This window comes from Ictidomys tridecemlineatus, unplaced genomic scaffold, assembly GCF_052094955.1.
Source record: "Ictidomys tridecemlineatus isolate mIctTri1 unplaced genomic scaffold, mIctTri1.hap1 Scaffold_66, whole genome shotgun sequence".
Taxonomy (NCBI): Eukaryota; Metazoa; Chordata; class Mammalia; order Rodentia; family Sciuridae; genus Ictidomys; species Ictidomys tridecemlineatus.
This window is the reverse complement of record NW_027524621.1, coordinates 359,289-369,146: the sequence shown is the minus strand read 5'-3', so window position 1 is coordinate 369,146 and position 9,858 is coordinate 359,289.

Here is a 9,858-nt window from a genome sequence, read left to right as displayed (position 1 = left end):
ATCTGCCCAATTTGTAAGAGAAGCACAGACCTACAACTAAAACTTTACTATATGCCCACTGGGGCTGGAAGGAGCCATTGAATCAAGAAGCTGCCATATCCAGAAATGACCCTTCTGAGTAACAAAGTCAGCTCTAGCATGGAAGAATATTTGGTTAGGCCACAGGAAGCTGAATGCCAGGTTAAAGGGCATGAGATCCTGGGGGCAATAGGGACCCATGGGAGGATATAGTCGAGCCTGAAGAGGCACCCAAGTCATATTTCAGCAAAATTCCTCTGCATTACAGTCTTTTTGTGACAGAGCTTTGCTCCTGGACACAGTGATAGCTAACTTTCTGCTGGGCCTGTTGTGGCTCCCAAGTAGACCCCTCAGACTCTGTGCAGGTAACTGGAGAAAGATCATGACCTCAAATTCTGAAGGTCTTATTGTCAATGGGATGACCACAGTTTATTATATGAAGACATACTTAGAACCTGACTCCACATACCTGATAGACCTGAGCACCTGTGCAGGACTCTCTCCCATCTGTAGCAGGTGCATGATGGGCCTTCAGGAGATCTAGCCCCCAGGAGCCCTGCCAGCTCTGTGTTTCTAGTGCCTGTCTTGACTTGCTGGTGCAGCTTCCCCAGCTCCTACTGCACACTGCTGTTTCTCCTGTGACACTTTCTCCAGAAGACTCCTATTCAACATTGACTCTCTCTGGTCCTGAACATGTCAAGGCAAAACACATGTCATAGAACCAGAGCAGGAGAAACTGAGGCAGGAGTGGTTGGGACTGGAGAGGAGGAGGCAGAACCAGTGAGGGTTGGGAGGGGCTAGAGAGTAGGAGGTAGGGCCAGAGGGGGTTGGCTCAGTGCTAGTGTGGAAGGTTGTGGATTTGTCCAGAAGCTGGAATATTACAGAATGTTTTAGCACCTACCCAGTGTTTGTGAATATTTATTAAAAACTTGACAAAGTTATATAAACAACATAAAATGAAAATTGAGTAGACATAGAATAAAAATCAATATGTTTATGTAATGTATGAAGCTATATAAAATATATAGGTATACATGGGGAGAGATAATATATCTGATTGACCAATGTGCATCAAGACTCATTAACTCTACTGGGTTGGGCATCTAAAATTCACTGGCCAAAGAACAAACATATGTACATGCACACATATGTATGGACACACACTCATACACAATATATTGTCTCCATGCCAACATAGGATGTTCTACACTTTATATTTCATTCCATGTCATCTGGCTGATGTGCTTATTATCAAATTAAAGTCTACTAATTTTTTATAAGATGCCAGAAATCTTGTCTTTATTCTCCTGGCAGAAGTCACAAAGATAAAAAGATGAGACGGTGCTCATGAGAGCCACTGGGTTTCTCCTTAGGACACATCAGGATTAGTACCATGGGGTAAGAACTTTCTGTACTTTCCATAATTCCCCTGTGGACTCAGCTCTTGGATGAGGACACCAGGAGAAGACCCTTTGCCAGGGCAGAGTAAGGTTGAACATTGAGTCACAAACAAAAAGTCCCAATCCTCCAGAGAACTTGATGTGGCTCCTGGAATTTGGACCTTGGTAACAAGATAGTGCTCCTGTTATAAGTTTATTCCATGTGCCAGGATACCAGCTGGTCCTTCAAAATTTCAGACTCCTAAGAAAGCCAATTACATTACATAAGTGAGTCCTCCTGTTGGACCAGCCCAGGAGCTTTCTGATTGGCTGTTGATGACATCATTCCAGAAGTGCTATTTGCTCTCCCTGAAAATATGGTGAGAGGAGGATAGTGAGGTTCCATGAGTACCATGTGTCAGGCCATGTACTGGGGCACCCAGAGTCCTTCCAACAATACAGAAAGATACCCTTTCCCAGAGGAGAAGCCTGAGGTTCAGAGAGTGATTAGGTCTTGAATCCCAAAGTAGTGGTAGTGAGCTTAAACCCAGATACACTAGTTTCTTACTAACCCCCCATATACCTGTCCATGCCCTTGAACAGGTGAAGAAAGCCAAAGGGAGTCAGTGAGTGATATATTGAAGAGAAGCCAATGAGTAAATAGGCCACTTGATGCAAACAAAAGTCTTCTCCAGACCCCAGTTTTTAGAACACATAAACAAATCCTACCCTAAGGCCAGACAGACTTGCCCACCCCCTTCACACCATCCAGGGTAGGCCTGAAGTCCAGGCTGTGGCAGTCAGCAAGCCTAGCAACAGAATTCCCCAAGAGTGCTATCAGCCTTGAACTGAGCATTGTGATCCATGAGTCAACCATGGCAACTGGAACCCCATTCCCTGTGGGACCATTTTAGGCCCCTCTGAATTTAGAAGGCAGGGTGCAGATGAGAAATGAAGAGTATGTGGACACCACAGCATCCTGGTCCAGCAAACTAAGTTGGCAGCTGCATCTACAATGTGCTAGAGCATCTCAGAGATCCTCAAGGTAGGTGACTGACATCCAGATCTCTCCTCTCAACTGTCTTTCTTCCTGGATTTCCACACTTAGCCTGAGACTTCTGCTCTTCCATTGGCTCCTACTGAAATGCTACTCCACCTGGAAATGTAAGGCCTACCAGGGCATGTTAGCATTAGAAGATGCTTCTGCCCAGAAGTGGGACCAGAAGTGGAGGCTGTGAGAGACAGGTTCCTTTGGAGAGAAAGAAACACAGATGTAAAGAAATAGAGGACTATTGGTGGGGTTCATCATGGGAGATTTTTAAGTCCCTGAAATGAGAGCTTCTGTCCAAGGGGTAGAAAGAAAGTCCCAAAGAGATGGAATTGTTCTTGCAGTACCAGTTCCAGAGGCCAAACCCTACCATCAGAGAGCTCAGACCCTCAAAACAGGAGCAAGAAGCCAGAGTTGAACATCACAGCTGGAAAAAAAAAACTGGGGATGATGAAGGCATACCTCTCATTTTATGGCTGGAGTCTCTCAGCACTCGGCTCTCTGTGTGTCCACAGTTTAGGATGTCTGTTGAGAATTATAGTAATATGTCCATCTTGGGAATGACCATTAAAACTATCACATCACCAGGGAGAACAGGGAGTTTCATTTCTGTAGATCATGGAATCCCATTGAAAGGTTAATAAAATAGGTACTTGTCACTCCGATTTTCTATATGCTTAACAAACACTGTTAAAATCCTGAGAACTGTTTTTGCTAATTCCTGAGAACTGTTTTTGCTAATCTTGTTCCCAGAATGTGCTGTCCCCAACTGCCAAGCTGCAGAATGCACTCCCTCACTCGGTTGCAGGCAAGCTGCCCACTCGCCCTGACCTGTCAATGAACTTCCCTCCCTGCCCTCTCCAAGAAAAGTATATAAGCTCTGCTCAAGCTGTTCTCAGGGCTCTATCTCTCTTTGCTATAGAGGGAGCCCTAGCATGCTGGTCTCCAAATAAACCCACCCTTCTGCTGTTGCATAAGAGAGTCTCTTGTGGTCTCTACTCCGACGTTTCGCCGTACCCTTACACCATCTGACCTCACTTGCCAAACTCTGCTGGGTGATTGTGGATATAACAGTAAGACAGGTTCCTATTAGAATCTCTACTACCTTGGCTTTTCCATCCAATGGTAGAGTCTGGGAAATAAATGGATAATTACAATACAACACAATAATGCTTAGGTTTAGGAAAATAATTCAGGGACTAAAATCTGCATTAGTGAAGACTTTCAAAGAGTGGCATTTAAGTTGACAACTTTAAGAACAGGTAGTAATAGCCAAACCCGAGTCCAGTTATGCCAGAAAGAGACAATTCTGCATGTGTCTTCCAAATTCCATGTCCAGTGACACCACGATAGCCATTTGAAAAAGGTGAAGGTAGAAGTATTTACACTATGGAAATTGGCAAGGCTACAAGTCCAGGCTGCTTGAGGCATTGACCAGCATGCCATTAGTTAAGAGTGTAGACTATTAGAATGTAGACCAGAGATAACCACGGACAATGGGAGACAGGTACAGGAGTTATGCTGTCTGTATGCTCATTCAGAAAGTTTGTATAAGACTATATTATAGAGAAGTACGACTACATTGTATCATTCATACCTATTTTTTTTCTCAAGAAATGGAAATTTCAGGATACTGGAAATACAGAAGGCACAAAGTCAGAACAATAATCTGATATACTATATGGCAAACAGGAACATCCTCCAAGCAAGGGTAATTCTGTTTTAATTTCCAGAAACAGGAGGGAAGCCTGTGGACCCACGGAAGGTGAGAAACACTGCATGGAGATTCTTGCACAGTCAGGATCTGCAAAGAACTCTGCCTCATGGGGAAGGGACAAGAAAAGTCCTACCCACTGGAGTGGCAGGTGGTAAGAAAGCTTGCTTCTACTCTAGCTCCAGGTAGGGAAGAAACTCATTTCATAAGAAATCAAAACTGTAGTTCTAGGCCTAGTGGGCTTAGATATCAACATTTTTTTCATATCTCACAAAAATCTGAGGCCAGTGCAAATACAATGTCATTTCAGGGAATTCTTCAGAAGAAAGGACAAAAGTGTTTCTTCTAGTAGAATTCTCCCATGACCCACTATCAAAGGACTCCCAGCAAAAACAATAAAAAGTCTCAAAAAAAAATCTCCTACTGAAGATAAACTCGCACTAAAAACAGCTAAATACACAGAGACATCACTATCAATGAAGAGTTTTTTAAAATTCCACAATGCAGAACATGTAGAATTATGTTGGAGGGAGCAGAGGAAATTGCTGGAGATAAGCTCTCTTACTGTAAATTTGGATTAAATTTACAAAATAAGAGAAAAAAGAAAATCCACCTAGAGAGTCCCATAGCATGTTATTTGGGAACAATCTGAAAGAGATTCCTGAAGATCTCTGGGCTGCATCATGGAAGTGGGTGGAAGAGAGAGGCTGGAGGAAAGAAACTAGTTAGTAGGTTGATTGTGGTGAGCCACTCTGAAGGACCCATGCCTTCCATCTTGAAGCAAGAGGCTCTGATGGACCACTACATTTCATGGTGACTTGGGTGTTATCCAAGAAAGTAGAAGGCATGTCTTCAGGACCTATACTCACCTATTCCTTTGTAATACTACCTCATTGTCCTGTTTGGTATAGAATGTTCCATGGAAGTGCCCTTTGTGTTTCCCCTTCTCTTGCTCTGCCTTTGAGTGTGGCCTTCCTAGATGTCATTCAACCTGCTGACAGCGAACATTATGAAGCTAGACTCAACCCCCTGAAACCTTACCTCTTGCCTCATTTGAATGGCTTCTCCCCAATAAAAGGGAGAAACATGTGTTCTCTCTCTTTCTGTGGACCCTTAAGTTCAGAGGAGCTGTCACAGTACCCAAAGAAAAGGTATCTCTGTCTCTTGTATGATTATTTCAAGCAGCCCAGTTCACCTGGAGTGACCCTGAGTGTTTTAGTCAAGAGAAATGCTATAGTTGTTGTTCCAGTCTAGATGAGACATGGAGGTAACAACAGAAGAGAGGAAATGGGAGTAGTTAATATGATTATTTTAGAAGTATATTCTTCTATAAGAAGCGAATCTAAGGCCCATAAGGTAATGTGTTTTTTACAAGGATCAGGTAGAAATGGAATTCAGAAAATTCTGAGTTAATGTCTATTCTCTAAATACCACAAAGCAGTCTGTACTTGAACAAAAGACCCACAGTTAGAAAAAAAAATGGCTTTCATGTCTCACAGTTTCCATAATTTGTAACAGCTGCAGAAGTAGAAAACCATTAAATGGCTGGTGGTTTCTTTCTCCTCTTCTCCTCCCTCCCCAACACATGGATCACTCATCTACCGACCCCTTAACACCTGTGTTTCCAAGCCTATTAACTCCCCTCTTAATTTCAGCTCCAGTTCTTTCCTGGATGTCAGATCTAAATCCGGCCTCTCTTTACACTGCTGGAGATGCTTTCTGAGAAACTTTTTCTCCATCTGAGCACAGTTGAAGCTCATCTGTCACTCATCTGCTACTTAACAGAGTCAGAGAGGCCAGGATAGAAGGCCAGGTGAGGATGAGTCCAGGGTAGCCTCTCTTTTACTTTCTCGTCTTTTTGGATGCAATATCATAGTATTCATGGAGCCCTGTAACCTCAATCTTGGACATCAAGTTAGGAATCTGTTTAGTATGCAAGTTTATAAATTACTTCCTCTAGACAGCCTGTTCTGACCACCTCCAACTGTCTAAAGTACTTGACAACGCATTGCCTTACACCATTCAATTGCCTTTTTAAGTGGACTCATATTTCTTTTTCCAAAGAAATTCCATAATCCTCAAGGGTGGAGAAGCTGTGAGTTCTTAACATACATACATGGATGGATGGATAGATATGTGAATAGATAGATTGATAAATGGATTGACAAATAGATAAATAAATACATAAATTATTAATAATAGAGAGATAAATGAATAATAGGTCAGATGAACAGGTATGTGGATGGATAAATGGATGGTAGGATCATGGTCTTTAGAAGAAGGAAACCTACTAAAGATTTCTATATCTCTAAGTTAAAGGAGGATGATATGATTTTAAAAAATTAAAACTTATTCAATTTCCCACCAAGCTACATAATATCATTGTGGAAAAGAAGTTCTGTCATCTATCAGGAAAAATTATGAGGGTAGCAAGCAGCATGGCAGCAGAAGGCATTTCTACACCCCTGCTCCCATGGGCTCCCTCTACAAGGTGCTCAGAGGGCATGGCTGGGTGGCAAAGTGGGCCTGTGAGGATCCTGTTTTTCATCCTTCAAGAATCATTATATCCTATAACTCCCCTACCCATAGGTGTCCCTGTCAATCAGGGTGTATGATTCAGTCTTTCATTATCATGTCAATTTTTCCCTTGATTTATCTGATCTCCCATTTATTTTTCAAATTTCTCAAAATTAATTCCCAACCAAAATCCTCCTGTAACCCCCACATTGTTCAGTTCAGTTCTGGGTGAATATCTTCAATGATTCTCATTAAATATTTAGGCATGCATAAAGAAAGAGTTTAATTTTTTATAATTAATACTCCAGCTTGATCCACAGAGGTGGGTGTGGGGCCACTGTGGCAGTATTAATAAAGTGTTGTATTGCTTCTTTCAACTTTTCTCTATTTAGAAAGTTTATACAATGACTATGTATTACATTCATAATGTAAAACAAAATGTTTGTGGGTTGCCTTCCTGAAATGAGTATTCAAAGCTGAGAGCCTAGTTAGTATAGTTAGTATTGGGATTGCTTTGCTCTTGAGCTCAGCATGTCTCCTCATTTTATCGACTCCCTAGTCTTTCCAGAGGAAATCAACCTGGGAAATGTCATTTTGACATGCATCTAGGTCAGATGCAGCTGGTGCTGAATGTCTCTTGGGGAACTTGCCTTGATGGGTCTCCGAAATTAGAGACACTTAAACTTCTCTGTGCTAATCTTCCTAGGAAATGCCTGCCTGAGAAATGTCCAGGATGTGTGCAGGAAATGAGTGCAGAAAAAATCCAGCACACCTTGCATCCTCTCTGTGACCACCTGAATTCTGTTTCTCTGAATGTACCTGACATTTGAAGATTATTAGTTCTCTGGGGACACTAAAGACACTATGTTGGCATTTTATAGATGCTGACACAGTGGCTATCCTCCTCACCTGACTCCATTAGGCTGTGAGAATTAGGAGGCAGAGTGGCAAGCTGACAACAATGTCTCCATGCCATCCAACCATGAGATGTCCTCAGGTGAATGAATAAAAAGGGCATGCCCAGAAAATCCTGGAACTACTGAACGCATCTATCACTGGAGAAGGGAGAAGTCCCCTCACCTCATGGCAGGAACTCATACAGCTTTTTTATTATAAAAAAGAGACAGGAGTGCTTCTTTCCCATTGGTTGATATGAAGAAAGGAAGTGACCCCATGATTTCTCATAACAATGTTGATACAGCAGCAAACATTGTCAGTGTCTGCACCAAACAAATGGGGCTACAATTTCTACTAATCATAACTTCTGCCATTTGAAGAAGGGGAAACTGAGGCATCACAGTTTTTTTTTTTATAATGAGAATGGGAAGCGTAAGCTTTTATTCAACAAATTTGGAATTTTGACAAAGATTTTGGCAAAGGAGAATGGAGAAAGTGAGAGGTTTATAAGTTTTACATAGTGACACAGGTGCTCCATGACAGGAATGAGTTGGTGCTAGACATTACATGTGCAACCACCAAGAAAGTAACAACCCTGTGACTGGGGACTTATTTTTCTGCAATGAGACTTCTTTTTGGTTAGAGCCCATTCCCTTTGTTTTAACAACTTCACACGGGTTGGATAAAAAAATAATAAAACAAAACAAAAAGTCTTTTTTGAACCAAAACTTTTGATTCTAATATTAAGAGAAATAAATGTAGAAGGTGTCCGATATCTCTGTTTCATTTCTTCTTTTATGTACCAAACCATCTAGCTGTTTTGTACAATGTGCCACGGACACAAAGTGAAGGTTCAGCTCTTTGAGGAGGCACCTGAAAGGAGCATTTCTGGGTTTCTTGCAGGAGGTTTTATAAATCAATGAGTTCCAAATCTGAGTAATAAAATCTACAAAATACAAAGGAAAATTAAGAACAGAAGACAGTAAAGAACACTCCTGGAAACTAAGCAAAATATTGGATGAAGATTGATCTCAGTGAAAGTTATTTACAAAGTCTTTAACAAAAACAAAACATGACACTGAGAAGTCATTTGTATCTAACTTTAATTGCCTTCAGTATTCAGAGAAGAAAAAGCACTGTTATAATCCCTAGACTTATCATCACAAAGATGGTAGGGAGTGGTGAAGAAGACTCTTCCATGGTCCCTCTCAAATTGGAACTGGCTCTGCTTGTACACTTCCTTGACTTCTCTTAAGCTCCAGTCATCCAAGTAATATAGAGCACTTGGGTTAGGAGTTCTGTCTCCTCTGGTAAGGAGCACCTTGGGAGTCAATAAAGCCCCTTTACTCTGCACTATTCTAGAAAGAGAGGTTGAAGGATGGTCAGGGGACATTACTGCTATCTGCACAGATACTCTTGGTTTTCTCCAACTCAAATTTTTTTACTATTCTTCAGTCACTCATAAGTGGGCTTGTGCTACTTTTAGGAGGAAATTTAATTTTTTTTTCTGAGAATCAAATATTCCCTTTCTCTTCTAAAGTTACAGTCATCTACCCTTTGCAAGAATTTTAAATTTTCAAATAGTAATGATACTGAAATTTAACCCTCTTAGAAATTTAATAAACCGGCTCTACATCTTTATTTTCTATGTACACTAAACAACTTTGGGGTGGCTATCATTTATGGATTATTGACTGAACTATGAGGATTGTCTGATGATTGTGGTATAAAATGATCAACCTTAGAACAAGTTTAATTATTTGGGCTGGGGTTGTGGTTCAGCAGTATTGCACTAGCCTAGCACATGTGAGACCCTGGGCGTGATCCTCAGCACCACATAAAAAATAAATAAAGAAAGATATTGAGTTCAACTACAACTAAAAAATAATTAAATATTTTTTAAAATGTTTGATTAATTTATTAACTATTTTCTCAACTTAAATCTACTACATGCTAATTAGAGGATTAAAAAATCAAGCGACTAAATAAGGAAATAAGCTTTCAGAATTCCAAGGTGAGCTTCCTGTACAAAATTGTTTCATAAAATATTTAAATTCAGAGTAAATACTAGTTATATTGTTTTCAAATTTTATTAATGTCAGTGGAAAATATATTAAATCAAGAGGAAAAAAGTATCTTTCACTGTCACAGAAATTCAAGGGACAAAGAAATTATAATCATTATATAGTAACTTATACTATATAATTCTTGATAAAATTTAAGTTTCTTTTGCCAAAATATAAAGAAATAGTTTTGTTTAAATCAATGCAAAATCTATTAACAGT